Here is a 7,500-nt window from a genome sequence, read left to right as displayed (position 1 = left end):
TTATTATTATTATTATTATTATTATTATTATTATTATTATTTTCATTATTACTATTATTATTATTTTTATTATTATTATTATTATTATTATTATTATTATTATTATTATTATTATTACTTGCTAAGCTACAACATTAGTTGGAAAAGCAAGATGCTATAAACCCAGGGGTTCCAACAAGGAAAATAACCCAGTGAGGAAAGAAAACAAAGTTAAATAAAATATTTCAAGAACAGTAGCAATATTAAAACAATTTTTTTCTATATAAACTATAAAAACTTTAACAAAACAAGAGGAAGAGAAATAAGATAGGATAGTGTGTCCGAGTGTACCCTGTAGGCTAAAGTGAATTTTTCCAAGTTTGCAATGTAGTTAAATTACAGTTAAATAGTGATTCATTGTAATTTCATTGATAAAATAGTAATTAAAGGCCGAAAAACCTGTATTTTCCATATTTGATATGAAAGAACAAAAACGGTCCAAAATGCCTTTTCGCCTTGCAAAATTGGTGTACTGCAAGCAAATTGCATTTTTCCCATTTAAGATGAAAAAAAAATAGAAAAATATCCAAAATGCACATTTGGCTTGCAAAATCGATGTATTGCAAGCAAATTGCACTTTTCCCATGTAGGATGAAAACAGAAAAAATCCAAAATGCATATTTGGCTTGCAAAATCGATGTGTTGCAAGCAAATTGCAAATTATCATTCTGGGAAAACGACAAATGAAGTAATTTTTTCATAACCCCGAGAGAGAGAGAGAGAGAGAGAGAGAGAGAGAGAGAGAGAGAGAGAGAGAGAGAGAGAGAGAGAGAGAGAGAATATATGCCAATAACAACGAGTGAAGCAAATACCAAAAAAAAGGGTTTTTTTTATGTAACAACCATCATTTTCTCCTTTGAAACAAAATAACAAGTAATGATATAAGATAGACCAAGACCTGTAACTCGGTAACAAACAGGTATTGTATGAATGCATGTAGAGTTACATTGTGTCTACGGGGTGTTCACGCCTCGTTTTACTAGACACTTTTTACAAGGGCTGGCCTGCACAATTTTTATTCGTTTGAAATTATATATCTTTATCCCTTTGCCTCTAATTTCATCTTTTTCCCCATTAAGAAGAAGAAGAAGAAGAAGAAGAAGAAGAAGAAGAAAAGAAAGAAGAAAAATAAGAAGAAAAAGTAATAGCATTAAGAACTGGAGAATAGGACACGGTTTGTATGTCGTGAGGATTATTCGAATGATTTAAGGCTGTCTGGTGAAGCATTGAATTTCACGAAGGGACGCAAAAATTATAAACTGTACTATATATAAGGTGTACTTAGGGAACTGTCCTTTGCACTTTAATTATTTTAACTATAACCTGACATGCGGCCTATTTTGCGCACCATATCTTCCTCACCTTCCCCTTGCCTTTTTGTGTATATAATGTACTTATCCTATCCATGGCCTTTTACTTAAATTATAATCCCTTTATCTACGTCACCCTTTGACCTTTGAATGTATCGATGTTTTCCCTTAACCTTTAAGGCAATTATACATTTCCCTTTACACTTCGACCTTGGACCTTTTAAATCACTTATCCTTATCCGTTTCAAGCAAGTATCCTATCCCCTTTCCCTTTCATCCTTAGACCTTTTAAATCACTTATCCTTATCCGTTTCAAGCAAGTATCCTATCCCCTTTCCCTTTCATCCTTAGACCTTTTAAATCACTTATCCTTATCCGTTTCAAGCAAGTATCCTATCCCCTTTCCCTTTCATCCTTAGACCTTTTAAATCACTTATCCTTATCCGTTTCAAGCAAGTATCCTATCCCCTTTCCCTTTCATCCTTAGACCTTTTAAATCACTTATCCTTATCCGTTTCAAGCAAGTATCCTATCCCCTTTCCCTTTCATCCTTGGACCTTTTAAATCACTTATCCTTATCCGTTTCAAGCAAGTATCCTATCCCCTTTCCACTTCATCCTTGGACCTTTTAAATCCCTTATCCTTATCCTTTTCAAGCAAGCATCCTATCCCCTTTCCACTTCATCCTTGGACCTTTTAAATCACTTATCCTTCTCCTTTTCAAGCAAGTATCCTATCCCCTTTCCACTTCATCCTTGGACCTTTGAAATCACTTATCCTTCTCCTTTTCAAGCAAGTATCCTATCCCCTTTCCACTTCATCCTTGGACCTTTGAAATCACTTATCCTTCTCCTTTTCAAGCAAGTATCCTATCCCCTTTCCACTTCATCCTTGGACCTTTGAAATCACTTATCCTTCTCCTTTTCAAGCAAGTATCCTATCCCCTTTCCACTTCATCCTTGGACCTTTGAAATCACTTATCCTTCTCCTTTTCAAGCAAGTATCCTATCCCCTTTCCACTTCATCCTTGGACCTTTGAAATCACTTATCCTTCTCCTTTTCAAGCAAGTATCCTATCCCCTTTCCACTTCATCCTTGGACCTTTGAAATCACTTATCCTTCTCCTTTTCAAGCAAGTATCCTATCCCCTTTCCACTTCATCCTTGGACCTTTGAAATCACTTATCCTTCTCCTTTTCAAGCAAGTATCCTATCTCCTTTCCACTTCATCCTTGGACCTTTGAAATCACTTATCCTTCTCCTTTTCAAGCAAGTATCCTATCCCCTTTCCACTTCATCCTTGGACCTTTGAAATCACTTATCCTTCTCCTTTTCAAGCAAGTATCCTATCCCCTTTCCACTTCATCCTTGGACCTTTTAAATCCCTTATCATTCTCCTTTTCAAGCAAGCATCCTATCCCCTTTCCACTTCATCCTTGGACCTTTTAAATCCCTTATCCTTATCCTTTTCAAGCAAGCATCCTATCCCCTTTCCACTTCATCCTTGGACCTTTTAAATCCCTTATCCTTATCCTTTTCAAGCAAGCATCCTATCCCCTTTCCACTTCATCCTTGGACCTTTTAAATCCCTTATCCTTATCCTTTTCAAGCAAGCATCCTATCCCCTTTCCACTTCATCCTTGGACCTTTTAAATCCCTTATCCTTATCCTTTTCAAGCAAGCATCCTATCCCCTTTCCACTTCATCCTTGGACCTTTTAAATCCCTTATCCTTATCCTTTTCAAGCAAGCATCCTATCCCCTTTCCACTTCATCCTTGGACCTTTTAAATCCCTTATCCTTATCCTTTTCAAGCAAGCATCCTATCCCCTTTCCACTTCATCCTTGGACCTTTTAAATCCCTTATCCTTATCCTTTTCAAGCAAGCATCCTATCCCCTTTCCACTTCATCCTTGGACCTTTTAAATCCCTTATCCTTATCCTTTTCAAGCAAGCATCCTATCCCCTTTCCACTTCATCCTTGGACCTTTTAAATCCCTTATCCTTCTCCTTTTCAAGCAAGCATCCTATCTCCTTTCCACTTCATCCTTGGACCTTTTAAATCCCTTATCCTTCTCCTTTTCAAGCAAGCATCCTATCTCCTTTCCACTTCATCCTTGGACCTTTTAAATCCCTTATCCTTCTCCTTTTCAAGCAAGCATCCTATCTCCTTTCCACTTCATCCTTGGACCTTTTAAATCCCTTATCCTTCTCCTTTTCAAGCAAGTATCCTATCCCCTTTCCACTTCATCCTTGGACCTTTGAAATCACTTATCCTTCTCCTTTTCAAGCAAGTATCCTATCCCCTTTCCACTTCATCCTTGGACCTTTGAAATCACTTATCCTTCTCCTTTTCAAGCAAATATCCTATCCCCTTTCCACTTCATCCTTGAACCTTTTAAATCACTTATCCTTAACCTATCCCTTCCAAGAAAATATCCTATCCCCTTTCCACTTCATCCTTGAACCTTTTAAATCACTTATCCTTCTCCTTTTCAAGCAAGTATCCTATCCCCTTTCCACTTCATCCTTGGACCTTTGAAATCACTTATCCTTCTCCTTTTCAAGCAAGTATCCTATCCCCTTTCCACTTCATCCTTGGACCTTTGAAATCACTTATCCTTCTCCTTTTCAAGCAAGTATCCTATCCCCTTTCCACTTCATCCTTGGACCTTTGAAATCACTTATCCTTCTCCTTTTCAAGCAAGTATCCTATCCCCTTTCCACTTCATCCTTGGACCTTTGAAATCACTTATCCTTCTCCTTTTCAAGCAAGTATCCTATCCCCTTTCCACTTCATCCTTGGACCTTTGAAATCACTTATCCTTCTCCTTTTCAAGCAAGTATCCTATCCCCTTTCCACTTCATCCTTGGACCTTTGAAATCACTTATCCTTCTCCTTTTCAAGCAAGTATCCTATCCCCTTTCCACTTCATCCTTGGACCTTTGAAATCACTTATCCTTCTCCTTTTCAAGCAAGTATCCTATCCCCTTTCCACTTCATCCTTGGACCTTTGAAATCACTTATCCTTCTCCTTTTCAAGCAAGTATCCTATCCCCTTTCCACTTCATCCTTGGACCTTTGAAATCACTTATCCTTCTCCTTTTCAAGCAAGTATCCTATCCCCTTTCCACTTCATCCTTGGACCTTTGAAATCACTTATCCTTCTCCTTTTCAAGCAAGTATCCTATCCCCTTTCCACTTCATCCTTGGACCTTTGAAATCACTTATCCTTCTCCTTTTCAAGCAAGTATCCTATCCCCTTTCCACTTCATCCTTGGACCTTTGAAATCACTTATCCTTCTCCTTTTCAAGCAAGTATCCTATCTCCTTTCCACTTCATCCTTGGACCTTTGAAATCACTTATCCTTCTCCTTTTCAAGCAAGTATCCTATCCCCTTTCCACTTCATCCTTGGACCTTTGAAATCACTTATCCTTCTCCTTTTCAAGCAAGTATCCTATCTCCTTTCCACTTCATCCTTGGACCTTTGAAATCACTTATCCTTCTCCTTTTCAAGCAAGTATCCTATCCCCTTTCCACTTCATCCTTGGACCTTTGAAATCACTTATCCTTCTCCTTTTCAAGCAAGTATCCTATCCCCTTTCCACTTCATCCTTGGACCTTTGAAATCACTTATCCTTATCCTTTTTAAGCAGGTATCCTATCACTTTTTAACTTCATTCTTGGACCTTTGAAATCACTTATCCTTATCCCTTTCATGTAAGTATCCTATCCCCATTCCACTTCATCCTTGGACCTTTTAAATCACTTATCCTTATCCTTTTCAAGCAAGCATCCTATCCCCCCTTTCCACTTTATCCTTGGACCTTTTAAATAACTTATCCTTATCCTTTTAAGCAAGTATCCTATCCCCATTCCACTTCATCCTTGGACCTTTTAAATCACTTATCCTTATCCTTTTCAAGCAAGTATCCTATCCCCTTTCCACTTCATCCTTAGACCTTTTAAATCACTTATCCTTAACCTATCCCTTCCAAGAAAATATCCTATCCCCTTTCCACTTCATCCTTGAACCTTTTAAATCACTTATCCTTATCCTTTTCAAGCAAGTATCCTATCCCCTTTCCACTTCATCCTTGGACCTTTTAAATCAATTATCCTTATCCTTTTCAAGCAAGTATCCTATCCCCTTTCCACTTCATCCTTGGACCTTTTAAATCAATTATCCTTATCCTTTTCAAGCAAGTATCCTATCCCCTTTCCACTTCATCCTTAGACCTTTTAAATCACTTATCCTTAACCTATCCCTTCCAAGAAAATATCCTATCCCCTTTCCACTTCATCCTTGGACCTTTTAAATCAATTATCCTTATCCTTTTCAAGCAAGTATCCTATCCCCTTTCCACTTCATCCTTGGACCTTTTAAATCAATTATCCTTATCCTTTTCAAGCAAGTATCCTATCCCCTTTCCGCTTCATCCTTGGACCTTTTAAATCACTTATCCTTCTCCTTTTCAAGCAAGTATCCTATCTCCTTTCCACTTCATCCTTGAACCTTTTAAATCACTTATCCTTATCCTTTTCAAGCAAGTATCCTATCCCCTTTCCACTTCATCCTTGGACCTTTTAAATCAATTATCCTTATCCTTTTCAAGCAAGCATCCTATCCCCCTTTCCACTTCATCCTTGAACCTTTTAAATCAATTATCCTTATCCTTTTCAAGCAAGTATCCTATCCCCTTTCCACTTCATCCTTGGACTTTTTAAATCACTTATCCTTATCCTTTTCAAGCAAGTATCCTATCCCCTTTCCACTTCATCCTTGGACCTTTTAAATAACTTATCCTTATCCTTTTCAAGCAAGTATCCTATCCCCTTTCCACTTCATCCTTGGACCTTTTAAATCAATTATCCTTATCCTTTTCAAGCAAGTATCCTATCCCCTTTCCACTTCATCCTTGGACCTTTTAAATCACTTATCCTTATCCTTTTCAAGCAACCATCCTATCCCCTTTCCACTTCATCCTTGGACCTTTTAAATCACTTATCCTTATCCCTTTCATGCAAGGATCCTGTCCCCTTTCCACTTCATCCTTGGACCTTTTAAATTACTTATCCTTATCCTTTTCAAGCAAGTATCCTATCCCCTTTCCACTTCATCCTTGGACCTTTTAAATCACTTTTCCTTAACTGAACCTTTTCAAGCAAATATCCTATGCCCTTTCCACTTCATCCTTGAACCTTTTAAATCACTTATCCTTATCCTTTTCAAGCAAGCATCCTATCCCCAATTCCACTTCATCCTTGGACCTTTTATTGTATCAACGTTTTTACGGCAATTATACTACCCCTTTCCACTTAAGCCTTAGACCTTTTAACTCGTCCTTAACTGATCCTTTTCTAGCTAGTATCCTATCCCTTTTTAACTTCATTCTTGGACCTTTGAAATTACTTATCCTTATCCCTTTCATGCAAGTATACTATCCCATTTCCACTTCGGCCGTAGACTTTTCCTTCACCTATCCTTTTCACGCAAGTATCCTATCCTCTTTCTATTCATCCTTGGACCTTTCAAAGCTTTTCTCCTTCGCTCATCAACTTCGTCTTTTGGCCTTTTAACGAATTCGTTTTTTAATGGCCAATTGATATCCATCTTAATAGCCAAATTCCTTCTTCACTGGCCTTTAAAGGTGTTTATTCCTTCCTTGGCCTTTTTAATACTTTCTTTACAACTTTTCATTTGTAAGCCTTTCTGGATGTCTGTCTTTATTATTCTTATTTATTGAAATACATTATACAGTACATTCTAGGATATTCGAGAATGAATAAGGATAACATAAAAATAGGTTTTAGAATACCTGTTTTTTTGACAAAAACCAAAAAAAATGGTTTTAGAATATATACCTATTTTTTTCGACAAAAACCAAAAAAAATGGTTTTAGAATACCTGATTTTTCGACAAAAATAAAGTTTTAAATTACCTGTTTTTCGACAAAAATTAAAGGTTACAGAATACCTTTTTTTCGACAAAAACTGACAAATTTGGCTATAAAATGCCAGTTTTTTTTTTGGGGGGGGGGACAAAAACGGAAATAATTAGTTTTAGAATACCTGATTATTTCATTTTTTTTTTTAATAAAAAATGGACAATAACGTTTCATGAAATGAATTCTATGAAGCCCAATTAGA

Source organism: Palaemon carinicauda, chromosome 18 (genome assembly GCF_036898095.1).
Source record: "Palaemon carinicauda isolate YSFRI2023 chromosome 18, ASM3689809v2, whole genome shotgun sequence".
Taxonomy (NCBI): domain Eukaryota; kingdom Metazoa; phylum Arthropoda; class Malacostraca; order Decapoda; family Palaemonidae; genus Palaemon; species Palaemon carinicauda.
Note: the sequence above shows the minus strand (reverse complement) of the source record.